Raw genomic sequence first — 13,501 nt, forward strand, 5'->3', positions numbered from 1 at the left:
AACCACATAAAGACAGCCTTTAAGACCTGTTTCCCTTTGTAAAAGATCCAGGTCACACTTGTCTATGTTTTATAACCTCACAAAGTAGGCCAAAAGTTTTTAAATAATGGTGTGTTGCTGTGTGATAAATGACTGTATATAACTTAAAATTTTAAAATGACCTTACAACTCCTGAAACCCTGTCTTTGAACATAAGACAAATACTTCTCATGGCATTGTGACATGGCAGATGTGCGCGTGGTATAGAATTTTGATACATTTCAGATGCTGTTAAAGATGGTCATACAGCTGCAGATACTACAGAGGTCACAGAAACATCTGAAGATGCCCTCAGTGAATCAGCAGAAGTCTTGGAACATGCTTATCATGGTAAACTTGAGTGCTAATTAGTTCATACTAATTGATTTAAGCCTGATTGTGTAAAAGCTAACAGCTTATTTTAAACACACTCCAGTCGGTTTCCTTGGTCAAACTCACCAGTACTGAGTGTAAATATGAGAGGAAACTAGAACATTTTCCTCACTGGGGATCAAACTTAGCACCTCTTGGCTGCGAGGCGGACACTATAACTCTGAGCCATCCTTACATTAATTGTGTTTATGATCTGAAACAGGTACATACATGTTTCTGTTGCATCTAGACAAGCATCGACTTTAAAGTACCTCATGATGTATGCTAAAAGTTTGTAATGAATTGTGTGTGTGTGTGTGTGTGTGTTGGAGTCAAACCTCAGAAAGTTTGTTAAGCTTAATTCAGTAAAACTTATGCTTGTTCTCAATCAACAGATTTATTCAGTCTGGGTTATTTAATCACTCATTGGGTGTCACCTTGGGGGACATTGTTTCTCGGAATGACAAACACATGCTGATTTATACATCTAGATCTTGTATGTTCGTAATTTGGCGATGTAAGCATCTAGTTAGTTAATAATTGCTTGTGTTATTTTTGTACCTGAATACCAGTATATATGTGTGAAGCTTTTAGCTTTAATGAGTTTGTAACAGAATACAATCAACTCAACTGTGTGTTTCAGATGCTGTAGGGAACAGTGGGACAGTTGCCCCATCCACAGTTGTCTCTGAACATGCTGAAGGGCCGCCTCAAGGTAAATTGAATACAAAAACCAACCTACTTTACATAGTTATTTCTCGCTGGTGACCACAATCTGTTGATGTTAATTACTTAAGACTATTTTTCTGTGATGAGGTACCTCATAAAGTAGACATAATGCTTGTAAAGATGAACATGGAATATGTGTGTGTGTGTGTGTTGCTTACAAATGTTAGATATCTTGTCATCTATTAAAATCAGGCTTATTAAACTCTTTAACATGTATTTGGACAAAGTATGCGTAAAAATATTGGTGAAATGTGTGTGTTGAAATGAAGAACCTCTGTGTGAATTGGGTCATCTTGTGTCGGAAAACTTAATTGTTAGGTCACATAAGAAATAGCCTATTTATACCGTCTTAACCATTTTTTTTACCTTTCTTAAACATGGTGAGATTGCTTCCCTGTAAAATTCTTGGACAACTCTTATACTTGTTTAACATAATTGAATTGATCATCAGATTGGCAGATGTTTAAACCATACAGATGTAATTCAATCATACTTCATTTGAAAGTTTTCAAAAGACATATTTCTATGTTTTATTACCTCACAGAATATGCCAACAGCTTGAAACTAATGGTGTGTTACTGTTTGTCAAAATTGTAGCTCTGAGTGCTTGTATGGTAACTTAAAACTAAACTTACATCTCCTGAAACCTATGTTTGTGAACATAAGACAAATACTTTAAATAATATCTCACGGCATTGTGACATGGCAGATGTGCGCGTGGTATAGAATTTTGATACATTTCAGATGCTGTTAAAGATGGTCATACAGCTGTAGATACTACAGAGGTCACAGAAACATCTGAAGATGCCCTCAGTGAATCAGCAGAAGTCTTGGAACATGCTTATCATGGTAAACTTGAGTGCTCATTAGTTTATACTACTTTATTTAAGCCCGATTGTGTAAAGCTAACAGCTAATTTTAAACACACTCCAGTCGGTTTCCTTAGTCAAATTCAGTACTAAGACAGTGTACATATGAGTGGAAACTAGAACATTTTCTGAGCGGGAATCAAACCTAGTGCTCACCTCTTGGTTGTGAGGAGGACACTCTACCTCTGAGCCATCCTGACATTAATTGAGCTTATGACTGAAACAGGTACATTCTTTTTTCTGTTGCACCTAGACCAGCACAGTCTTTAAAGTACCTCATGATGTATACTAAAAGTTTGTAATGGAATGTGTGTGTTGAAGTTAAACCTCAGAATGTTTTTAAGCTTTATTTAGTAAAACTTATTCTTGTTCTTAAATTATTAGATTCATAGAGTCTGGGTTATTTTGTCACTTATTTGGTGTCACCTCAGGGACATTATTTCTCAGAACAACAAACAATTGTTGATTTATACATCCAGATATTGTATGTTTGTTATTTAGTGATGTAAGCATCTAGTTAGTTTATAATTGCATGTGTTATTTTTATGCCCCCCGAAGGTGGGCATATTAAATTGCATCGTCAGTCTGTCTGTCCGTCCGTCCGGCTCCGTAACTTTCCCTTGTATGGACAGATTTTAAAATAACTTGCCACATGTGTTCCACATACCAAGACGACGTGTGGCGTGCAAGACTCGTGTCCCTACCTCAAAAGTCAAGGTCACACTTAGTGTTTATTCACAATGGAGTGCTGCATATAAGGACATAGAGTATAGGTTGTCGTGTTCGGGCTGTAACTCTCTCTTGTATGGACAGATTTTAAAATAACTTGCCACATGTGTTCAACATACCAAGACAACGTGTCACGTGCAAGACCCGTGTCCCTACCTCAAAGGTCAAGGTCACACTTAGTGTTTATTCACAATGGAGTGCTGCATATAAGGACATAGAGTATAGGTTGCCGTGTCTGGGCTGTAACTTTCTCTTGTATGGACAGATTTTAAAATAACTTGCCACATGTGTTCAACATACCAAGACGACATGTCGCGTGCAAGACCCGTGTCCCTACCTCAAAGGTCAAGGTCACACTTAGTGTTTATTCACAATGGAGTGCTGCATATAAGGACATAGAGTATAGGTTGTCGTGTCCGGGCTGTAACTTTCCCTTGTATGGACAGATTTTAAAATAACTTGCCACATGTGTTCCACATACCAAGACGACGTGTCGCGTGCAAGACCCGTGTCCCTACCTCAAAGGTCAAGGTCATACTTAGTGTTTATTCACAATGGAGTGCTGCATATAAGGACATAGAGTATAGGTTGTCGTGTCTGGGCTGTTACTTTCCCTTGTATGGACAGATTTTAAAATCACTTGCTACATGTGTTCCACATACGAAGACGACGTGTCGTGTGCAAGACCCGTGTCCCTACCTCTAAGGTGAAAGATACACAAGTGTTTATTCACAAGGGAATTCTGAATATAAGGACATAACAGTGTAGGTTGTCAAGTATGGGTGGTATTTTTTTATGTTCAGAGGCAATTTAAAATAACTTGCCATATGTATAACTTTTCATGTACTGTCTGACCTTGTTCGTAGGTCAATATCACATTCGGGGGCATTCGTCACATACTGTGACAGCTCTTGTTTATACCTGAATATCAGTATATTTTTGTGAAGTTTTAAGCTTTAATGAGTTTGTAACAGTTTACATTCAACTTAAATTTGTGTTTCAGATGCTGTAGAAATCAGAGGGATAGTTTACCATCCACAGTTGTCTCTGAACATGCTGAAGGGCCGCCTCAAGGTAAATTGAATACGAAACCAACTTTCTTTGAGTAATTATTTGTCGCTGGTGATCACAGTCTGTTCATGTTCATAACTGAAAGACTTTTTCTGTCAAAAGGTACCTCATAAAGTAGACACAATGCTTATTAAGATATACCTCGGAATGTGTGTGTTTGTGTGTGTGTGTGTTCCTTACAAAATGTTATAAATTTTAAAATACCATCAGCTATACTGCGGTTTGATTACCTCACAAAGTATGCTAAAAGCTTCTCAAGATTTGTGTATTGCTCACTTGTTGTGTGTTCAACTTGTACCTCAGAATGTTTGTATGTAACTTAAAATTGATTTTAGGACATCTGACATATGTTTGTGTACATACAATCCTATCAGTTTTAGCATGTCTGTTTTTCAAAGAAAATATCACCATGGTGCCTGGTCAGCGGGGGAGTGAAAAATCTTCAAATAAAGTTACAACTCTTTGGGCAATCATGGCCCTCTTGTTAACATATTAGCATATTTTCTTGGTTGAAACATTGATAATCATTTCATAATGAACAAAGGGAATGAAAACCAGGCAATATCTGAAGAGAATGATGAAGTTGATTCTGTAAAAGTGAAATGACCATGGAGAAAAAATAATGGAATTCAAGATCGAGATTAAATGTATAAGGTAACCGGAAAGGTCTTGTTTCCTTCACCGGTCAAACCTGAATGTGTCTGTTTTAAAAGCTTGTCAGAAAGACATACATCATTACATGTATCCCTGATACAGAATGATCCCACAACTGTTTAAGTGAGATACCTGCACATAGACTAGATAATTAACCTTGCTCTCAAGGAATCTTGTTTTGTCATTACATTTTATTGATTAAGGATGTGTTCAGTGCACATATTATGAATAATGTTAGTTTCTTTCATGTACTACTATAAACAATAAAAACACTGGTGACTGCTTCGCCAATGGAAAGGGCTACAACAGACACCTTTCCATGGAGTTGTGAAACACTTCTACATCAGCTATAGGTGACTTGTGCTAAACTTTACCTATCCGGTATATAAAACAATGCTATGTACCGTAAGCATACTTAGTAATCTTAAGCAATTGTTTGCAGGACATGTTTTTCTATTTTTGTACATTTCTTGCAGCAATGTTCAAGATTTGACCCAGGAGCAGCTACAGGATATGGTTGATCAGAGTGAGAGGCATCTGCGGAAAATATTTGGAGGATATATTCTCTGCGAGAGACATATTGCATTCAAGCAGGAAGGAAGAAGCAAAAGTAAGGCATTTATGAGCTCAAACAATTTCAGGAATAAATGCACTGTACTTTTATGGGTAATATATGAACTTAAGGCCACACCAAATATTTGTTTATTTGTTCGATTGTGACCAAGAAAAGTTGAAGCAAGGAGCGGGAGCAACAAAATTCATATTTCCCATTTCTTTCACAACCAGGAGTTGACAAAGCTGATTTTTTTAATCGTATAATGCCATAAATACATTCCTGAATTTTCCCTCCTAAATACAAGTTAAAATAAAGAACAAACAACACAAAAAGTATGCACATTATTATTCCTTGTATTTTAATATCTTTTACACCCAAACACCAGTAGAGTAAAATAACTTTTTGCATTAAAACCTTATCTTTTGAATGAGGAAACCAGAATTCTTATACTTCTGCTTGGCAATACAATTTTAAACAAGCCCTGCTGTATAAAACCCAGGATCTAAGCCAGCCCGGAACGTATTTTACGAGTGCGGCGCTTGTAGGCTTGTGCTAATTTCAACCACAAGTGAACAATATGCTTGGTCCAAAATGGTCAGCAAACAGTACCATTAACCCTACAGAATTATCAGGAGCTCTGCACTTGTAATTTAACTTTTTATGGTATTCTGCATCATAATGTTGTTTGGAAATATGGTGTTCATTATTCAACAATATTTATATATAGAGAGAGATTTCCAAAATTACTAGAAAACTGGCGCCAGTTTTTTAGAATGACTATTTAATGCTATTACAGTTCTGTTTGCCCATGACTTCAACCCAACCCTCTATAACACAGGTATATAATATAGACTGAACCGAGAATGTTGCAGTTTGAAACACTTTCAATGCATTTCAGATGCTGTTAAGACGATTATACAGTTGCAGAAACAACAGAGATCTCGGAACCATCTCAAGATGCTCTTGGTGCATCAACAGAAGATCAGAAGTGGACCATGCTTATCTTGGTAAACTGCAGGCTTAATTGAGCATTTTATCTGTAAATAGGTACATACTTTTTAATGTTGCACCTAGACATGCATTGACTTTAGTACCTCATGATGTATGCTAAAAGTGTGTAATGAATTGTGTGTGTTGAAGTTTAACCGCAGATGTTTGTTCACCTTGATTTATTGTTGCCCAAAATGACAACACTTCTTGATTAATACATTTAGATCTAATAATTTTTGTAACATTTATAATTTATGTATCCAGTAAGTGCATGTGTTAATTTTGTACCTGAATACCAGTAAGCTTTCATAATATTGTAGCAGTTAACATTCAACTTAACTGTGTGTTTCAGATGCTACAGGGAACAATGGTACAGTTGCCCCATCCACTGTCATCTCTGAACATGCTGAAGGGCTGCCTGAAGGTAAATTCATGTTTGTATGTTGCTTGCAGATGTAGACTTATCTTGTTTCTCATTAAAAGTGTTCGCTTAAAAAAAAGAGTTTTATTTATGATCCAATAGATTTGCAGCAATGTTGCTGTCTGTTATATAGACAAAGTATGCTTCCAGTTACTGATGAAATGTGGGTGTTGAAATGAAGCACATCAGTGTGCACTGGGTCATCTTTTGTCGAAAAACTAACTTGTTAGGTCACTTAAAAAAGCCCTGTTATACTCAAGAGAACATTTTGGCACTGTCTTGATAAATCTGGTCATAATTTTTTCCTTGACAAAATCTTGGACAAATTTGATACTTGTTTTCCATAATTGTATTAATCGTGAGATTGACCATTGTTTAGACAACACAGCTCAAATGCAATCATATTTGTTTTAAAGGCTTTCTAAAGACAAGTCTCTATGAGTTTTTTTTACCTCCTAAAGTATGCAAAAAGCTTTCTAAAATTGGTGTGTTGCTGTTTGTTAAAATTCTACCTCTGAATGCTTGTATACAACTTAAAGTTGTGTACATGAGGCAAATATTTTATATCTCACAAATGATGTTGCAATCATGGAATGTTATACATTTTTGCCGATTTTGTGATTTTTTAATCCACTTGTGGAATGGTGAGACCAACATTCACATGATCATTTAGAGTTTCAAGCTCTAGTTCCAATTTCCTCAAACCAGTTTGCACATATCTTCGAACTCTTCTGTTGCTCATAACATTGGTAGTTATATATATGATTTAAAGTGTAACGATATTCCTGGCTTGGTGATTTATTCATGTTATTTAACCTTTATCTTTTGTCCAGCTTAAATCCTCTCTTGCATTTCAGCCAGGAACTTTCAGCGTTTAACAGAGGAGCAAGGCCAACTCCTAAGAAAATGTCGAAGTGTTCAACATTACTATGAGACGGGAACTGAAGATGATAGACTGTATTAATTCAATCAAATTCGTTTGAAGTGGAATTAAATAAAAAGCACATTACACAGTTGGATAACGACAGATTGCACACTGAAACAATAATAAGTGTTCAAAGTGCTAGTACATCTTGTACATAGTGTCAAGGTGTCCAAGCATGTCTCTGTAAGCCAATGGTTCACTGCATATGAGGTTATTTTATATCTTACAGTGGATTGCAGCAAAAGGCCAGAGGAAAATATGTTTTGATACTCATCCGTATTTTGAAGAAGAAAAATGGGGCTGAATGGCATGTTTATTTTTTTTTATTTGACGGGCGGGCTGGGATGAGAATCTAAAATATTTTTTCTCTGGCTTAAGGCTTTATTCTTAGTATGTATCTATTATGTCATCATGATGAAGTCATCGTTACTATTCTACATTGTTAAAAATTAGATTCAATCATTTTTAGATTTCCGGAGGTTTTGAAGAGCATATTTTTAATTGCCAATGGGATCATAAGCACATTTCGAGTGTTACATGACCCAGCCTTTTTATCAAAAGTTGCTCAGAGTTCATTTTTGTGTGTCAGAGTAATAGTCCTTGGAAACTTCAAAATGGCTGAAAAGGCTTGTCCAAGCACTTTATTTTCGCTTGCACTGTTTATCATCTAGGTTAATAAATATAATTTCAGTTGATTTGCAGAAAGTTTACCAGGATAAGAATTTGTCGATTGTTTCTATACAATAATAATTTCAATAAATTAACTTTATTTTCAAACAGTTTTGACACAATGACCACAATGAATTTATATTTTGTCACAACTAAAACTGGGACCAAGGTCTACTGCATTGTAAATGAAAAATAGAATTTAACAAAATGGGTATGTCATGTACAACACTGATACAATGTTCTCAGTAGTGGTGACATTATGTCATAATAATTTTTGTCACAAATAGATTTTTAGAGTTGCCGATTGTTTTATTCAAACAGTAATTTCTCATTTGAATTTTATGGAGAAGTGTATTTTATACACATTCACAGTTAATGTGTAATTTCATGGTGTCAGTCATTGGTTTGCAGTTCATGTTACTTTGTAGTTTCTCACTTGTATTTTGTGACATATTCTTGACATGTAAAGATGGCAAATGTATGTGATGAATGTGAGAGATTAACATTGTTCATTGCACAATGTATTCACATATGTGCTTGTTAACCTCGTTCACTATTTTATTTCCCTCTGCATGTAACCAAAAATGACTTGTATATAAAATGTCCATGATTTATTTAAAATTCCATAATCATGGCAACTCGACTCAGTCTCTGCAATATTCAAGTGTAGATCAAGGGGCAATCCCCTGGCATTATTAATTATTAAAATATTTAATTTTACTCGTTTTAATCTTCGAAAAAAGGTGAGGGCTCGCTCCACGGCGCTTCTTGTTTGTTTGTTTTTAGATTATTTTTGCTCTGAAGCAAAATGATGACCCCCAATTCTTTTGCTTATATTTTTTAATGAAATGTATAAAATACATGTACTTCAACGTGAAATAAATTTGCCTTAAAAGGATGCTTTGTTTTACACTGATGGTGAACAAAAAGTTCCTTCACGGAGTTCCACCTACAGAATGGAATGTATACAATGTATTGAGCGATCTATATAATGGACTTGAGGAACAAAATACTACGTCATTATCTTGATGAAACCCTGAAGTGGCTTTAAGGGGGATCCGCTGCTGGGAATTGGCTCTTTGTGCTCTAAATGGTAGCCAAAAAGTTATACTATAAGCCAGTGGCCAACACAGTTCGGGTAACCGTTTAATATTGTGGTCAGTTTGAAACGTTACGTGTGAAATAATGAAGATTTACATTAACAAGAGGACACATTTAAAAACCAAAATAAATTTAGACGTTTTTTATGAAGTATATTTTTACTCTAGCACCGCTTATTAGCAGCCAACCTACAAGTCCGAGTTTCCGAATGACAAATATGTCAAATTCTCTTACTCAGTTATTTCCCTTGACAATTATATCCGATTTCTTTTGCATCATCGCTTTTAGATTTGACAGCCAACAAATTATACGCAATGTGAATAATAAGATGAAAATAAGCTCCATGGGTACACATAGGTATAAATAAAGGAAGAAACATAAACTTAGGCAAAACTATGCAGGTATCATTTTTAGTTTTAATTTTATTTCCGTCGGCTGTGTTTGGTTAGAATAAGGCAAAGGCCGATCAAGGGTTAAGTACAAAGCTCGTCTTTGTTAATTGTGATTAAGTTGATGAAAGAAACACCACTGGAACACGTGTTACATGTCTATCCGGTCTCCGGACAGATGAACAGTTGGTTAAATCGAAGTCTCGATGTCAAAGTAGTCTGATAGTCCGCCGATACAAAAGAGAAAACGATTTTAGACTCCTGGCGTCTATCATTTACCATTCCAAATGACATTAATGGTGCCGCTTGTTTTTACAATTTGTTTACGAGGTTGTGCGTACGCAAACTAATTAAACCCCAGTAAAATTACATTTTGCTGAAGTTCCAAAGTTTTAACCCAACAATCCTTGATAAACAGTCCCCTACTATTATACATTATATATGTTGTGTGTCGTTTGTGCATGTTTGTGTTGTTTTTCTGTGTTTCTGGCTTTAACCCTATGTCATTATGTTTAAACTTTCGACTACTGAACTTGTATCTGTACTTTCAAGTCAGTATTAATATACATTAATGTAGAAATGTTTGCTATGCACCTTTTAAGTCTCAAAATGCGTTTGATATAAGAGCAATAATCAACGATATCACGGCATTGTTCCCAGGTTTGAAGTATTATTTTAGTTTATTTACTTATTTTTGTTTGCAACGATTGTGAAACAAAGTTGGTACGATTAATCACTCAAGTTGTTACGCGATAGTGTGGTGTTGTGTTGTGCGGGAAACCTGAGTGCCAAGAGAAATACCACTAGTCCAGCTTGGTGACCACAAACCAAACCAACATGCGCCCAGGCTGGGAACCAAACCCGGGAGTGCGTTAACCGAACAACCTTAAAGGCCTAGTTTAAGCCTTCTATAAGTGCCCCCCCCCCTCCAAGTACCCAACCTCTGTTGATCTTAATCTTAATGCCTAATTGGCTTATCAGATCTCCAATCTGAGTATCCTGTTGCGCAGTTTTCATTGTTTTATTATAAAAATTGACCCTAAATGGCCCTGAGCCAATAAACCAATGCACATGATATTGGCCCCTACTGTGGAACCAGTGTGATAAGTAGGAGATGCACAGCAGGGGATTATCATGCCAAACATTCCTTAAACTAGGCCTTTAAGAGCTAAAGAAAGCGGATTCTGACTGGCGCGGTTACACCGCCTCATGATTGAATTTTGACAAGTTTCCGTGACAGGAAACAAAACAACGCAGTCTGTTTAAATTTCATGGTGTGCGCTCTACCCACCCTCCGGGGCAAAACACGGATATTTTTAGAGTCATCAAACAATTCTGAAAATAATGAAGCGGGAAGAAAAAAACCGTGTACAATAATGTGTCAAATGCAGCATAATACTTGTTCAAAGTCGTTAATGCCACACACAAAGTACACGAACGCAAAATGTTATGGTTAGATGACATGAAGTAAAATCTGTATGATAAGGAATGGGCGGAGCTTACGAATGCTAAATAAATAATAATAATAAGAAGAAGAAGAAGGAAACAAAAGGCCCAAGTGGGATAGATTGGGGTTTGCTCTGGAGGATGAACACTTGAGGTAAAATCCTCCTAGGGGTCAAAACTTCATGATGAGTGCTAGTAAACTCGAGAATTAATGTATGATTTAACACAACGATATTTTACCTCGGTGAGTAAACACGTATTCACTGATCATCAACGTTATGAGTTAAAACAAGTATTCACTAATCATCAACATTATGAGGCAGTTGTGTGTAATATGCAAACGAGGAGATGACAGACACATGTCATACCATATATGGAGATGCCTCTAAATGATGTTGAAAAGTTGAAGAACAAACTATTGATGTTATTTGAATTCTCGACAGCAATTTACAATATATGCCCCATTTACGATATTAATTTGAAAGATGGTTGCTCTATCTTCAACAGAAAGGGCAGACCTCGGTACGTCGGTGTAGCTCTATATAACTCACAAGTATATATAAACGCGTATGTGTGTGTGTGTGTGTGTGTGTGTGTGTGTGTGTGTGTGTGTGTGTGTGTGCGTGCGTGGGGGCGTCCGAGCGTGCGTGCGTGCGTGCGTGCGTGCGTGCGTGCGTGCGTGTGTGTGTGTGTGTCCACGTGTGTGTGTGTTTATGTGTGTGTGTGTGTGTGTGTGTGTGTGTGTGTGTGTGTGTGTGTGTGTGTGTGTGTGTTTGTATGCGTGAGCGCGCGTGTGTGTGTGTGTGTCCACGTGTGTGTGTGTTTATGTGTGTGTGTGTGTGTGTGTGTGTGTGTGTGTGTGTGTGTTTGCGCGTGCGCGTGTGCGTGTGCGTGTGCGTGTGTGTGTGTGTGTGTGTGAGCGCGTGTGTGTTTGATAAAAAATGCTTTTTTACACAACATAGAAATGTTTAAGCATATATATATACATTTGTTCTTGATGCATCATGTTAATATGATATATGATGAAAAATAAATGAGAAAAAAAATGAATTTGAATTCAATGGGTTGCTCGTGTGTTACAACCATATATACCAGAGGAAACAAGGACAATGAGTTATTGAAATGAGCCTGTGAAGGTAGGTATGATTCTATTACACTTACCAGACAGTTCAGGCGAGTATGACGCTATAAAACATTGGGACTGCTAATGGTAGGGTCGAGGAAGTGTGACCCCTTCCGCCCGCTCCGAATATTTTGAAAAGTCGACCATGAAAAACGTAATTTAAAGCACTTTTAAGCATCAATAAGTTTCGGTAAATCTCTAATAATAGCAACACATGTTTAAATGAATATTAACAAATGGTTTATTAAGGATTTATCGTATTTTCTTGCGTGTATGCTGTATGAACGCAGTTGGGCACTCGAGCAAATTCAATGAAGTACGCTAGCGATCAATACTTATATTCACTATATATAGTACTTTTATTTATTTAAAAACAAATAATTACGATAAGATCTTAGCAGTGTGTTCTAATACTGACTATCTCTTCTTAAACAAATGTCGACATATTGTATAAAAGAAGAGCTGTTATTTGTAACGTCGCATATCATTAATTAAATCACGTAGCTTTGAACTTTTCGCAGGGCGATATTGACATAAACTATGACGTGATAACTCCGTGTGTGTTATACAATATGAACGTCAAGAATTATCTTCACAAAGGACAAGGCGAATGTAAATAGTATGTGATAATAGGATATTATATATCCAAGCGAAATGTAACTGCATCAATGTATAAACAATGTTGAGTGCATTTGTTATTCATATTTGCGCTCTGTTGAATAATACTCACATTGTTTGCTTTGCTGATGCTGTTCATTCATTGTTAACAGTCAGTTTAATTTCTAGTGGCTGTTTATTGATAGTAATTTATGTTTATCAACTCCAACCCACGATAATAAGTACATAAATGTCTTTAGAAATGACTATATATAAGGACGTTTGACGGTTCTACTGCCATCTGCAAATAACATTAAATTCATGAAATGAATAATATCCAAAGTGTACGTGTAAGTATTTCTTAAACTAAAAGCAACACTGAAGGGAGTTATCTGGCCATATTTTATTGTAGTGTTGTAAAAATAACTGAACTTGCAACCCTGGTGGAACATGCACATCATAACAATTGCCTGGCGCAGCAATTCCCTCTTTCTTGACCCGATATCGATATCGCAACAAAATCATACAGGGTCCGTATTACAGAAGCATCTTATCTTTAACTTAATCCTTAATTCATACAAAAAAATCCTTAAATGTACTAAAAATATCTTATTTTTTAAGAAATATTTTAAGTGATATTACAGAAACTTTTAAACTTAAAATATTCCTTAAATGGAGCGATTTCTTCCTTAAATTATAAGGAAGGTCCGAACCTTCCTTAGAAGTTGAGGAAAAATTCTTAGAAGTTGAGGAAAAATTCTTAGAAGTTACATTACAAGACCGAGGGACGCTGATCCTTTTTTTTTGTCGAAAACTATCGTTTGCAGACAATAATACAATCG

General features: G+C 36.2%; 1 long non-coding RNA gene across 1 annotated transcript; it reads left to right on the forward strand.

Annotated features, from left to right (window-relative positions):
• Nucleotides 1-1,032: 1,032 nt before the first annotated feature.
• LOC128235148 (uncharacterized) lies at nt 1,033-8,901 on the forward strand. The gene is made up of 7 exons (XR_008261146.1): nt 1,033-1,105; nt 1,864-1,968; nt 3,721-3,791; nt 4,919-5,052; nt 5,897-6,005; nt 6,341-6,412; nt 7,267-8,901. It is a non-coding gene; the product is annotated as an uncharacterized LOC128235148 (long non-coding RNA).
• The last annotated feature ends 4,600 nt before the right edge of the window (nt 8,902-13,501 follow it).

This window comes from Mya arenaria, chromosome 5 (assembly GCF_026914265.1).
Source record: "Mya arenaria isolate MELC-2E11 chromosome 5, ASM2691426v1".
NCBI classification, from domain to species: Eukaryota; Metazoa; Mollusca; class Bivalvia; order Myida; family Myidae; genus Mya; species Mya arenaria.